Source organism: Bombus impatiens, unplaced genomic scaffold (assembly GCF_000188095.3).
Source record: "Bombus impatiens unplaced genomic scaffold, BIMP_2.2 scf_0264, whole genome shotgun sequence".
NCBI classification, from domain to species: Eukaryota; Metazoa; Arthropoda; class Insecta; order Hymenoptera; family Apidae; genus Bombus; species Bombus impatiens.
In genome coordinates, this window is record NT_176683.1 from 701,566 (window position 1) to 702,485 (window position 920).

At 58.3% G+C, this 920-nt stretch overlaps 1 protein-coding gene across 1 annotated transcript in view; it reads right to left on the reverse strand.

The window, feature by feature from the left end:
- LOC100744970 (solute carrier organic anion transporter family member 74D) overlaps positions 1 to 920 on the reverse strand; it is an 83,619-nt gene that overhangs the window by 50,064 nt on the left and 32,635 nt on the right. The gene's annotated exons all lie outside the window — the stretch shown is intronic.

Sequence of the window (920 nt, forward strand, 5' to 3'; positions counted from 1 at the left end):
CGGTCGCGCTCGCGCGCGCGCTCCACCAGTTCGCACTTTTATATACCACGCGCTCGCTGCCGCTTGTCACTTTGTGCGACCGCTTTCCGCTCTTCTCTTCTCTCACTCGATCACCAGCTGCCTGTATCTCCGGATGCAGCGAGCACCACTCGCGGCGCGATTACCACGTCGATACCGCGACAATCCCACCATGAGATAACCCCGAAAACCAAGTCGTTCCTTCTCCTCGACGGCAGACTCCCCCGGGATCCAGTCCCTGTCCAGACAGTCTTTATCCGTCCCTTTTCACCCTCGCCACAAGCTTCTTCGATTCGATGTAGCACCGATCTTCCCTCGAGAATCTCGCGCAAGTCAGTCAATGTCCTACGTGGCTGAACATCCGCAAACGGATCGTTCCATCTTCCTTCCCTTCGCTGTATCGTCTGCCCTTGTTATCGTTTTAATTACCTTCTAGCTGCGATTCCCCGTAAGCACCGACATGTCTCTCTGAACGACGTACAATCGTGCGAAACGTGCGGACAATGCTGGTCGGGCCTCCCAGATTTTCGTTCACCTGTCGCTCTTTAGATCAGGAATCCGCGAGCAGCGTGGTTCGTTCGAGCGGTGACCGGACTCGAGTAAGCCCCCTGTGTACACGTTCGACTCGATCCCTCGCTCCGTTATGCTCTCGCGTCCCCCGGGTTCGCACGTGCACGCGGCTCGAAACGTAGGTATCCTGCCGAGAGCAGAGCGAGAGAGAAACGGAGAGATGCTCGCGGCTCCGCGGTTCGCGCGCGACTGACCGAGGGCGAGAGTCGTTATTGGGAGCAGAGCGCCGGCGAAGTCTGTTCGCCTCGACTGCCGCCTCACTCTCTCTCTCTCTCTCTCTCTATCCAACCCCTGGCTGCCGCGTTCTGTCTTTCACTCACGCGTTGCACTCG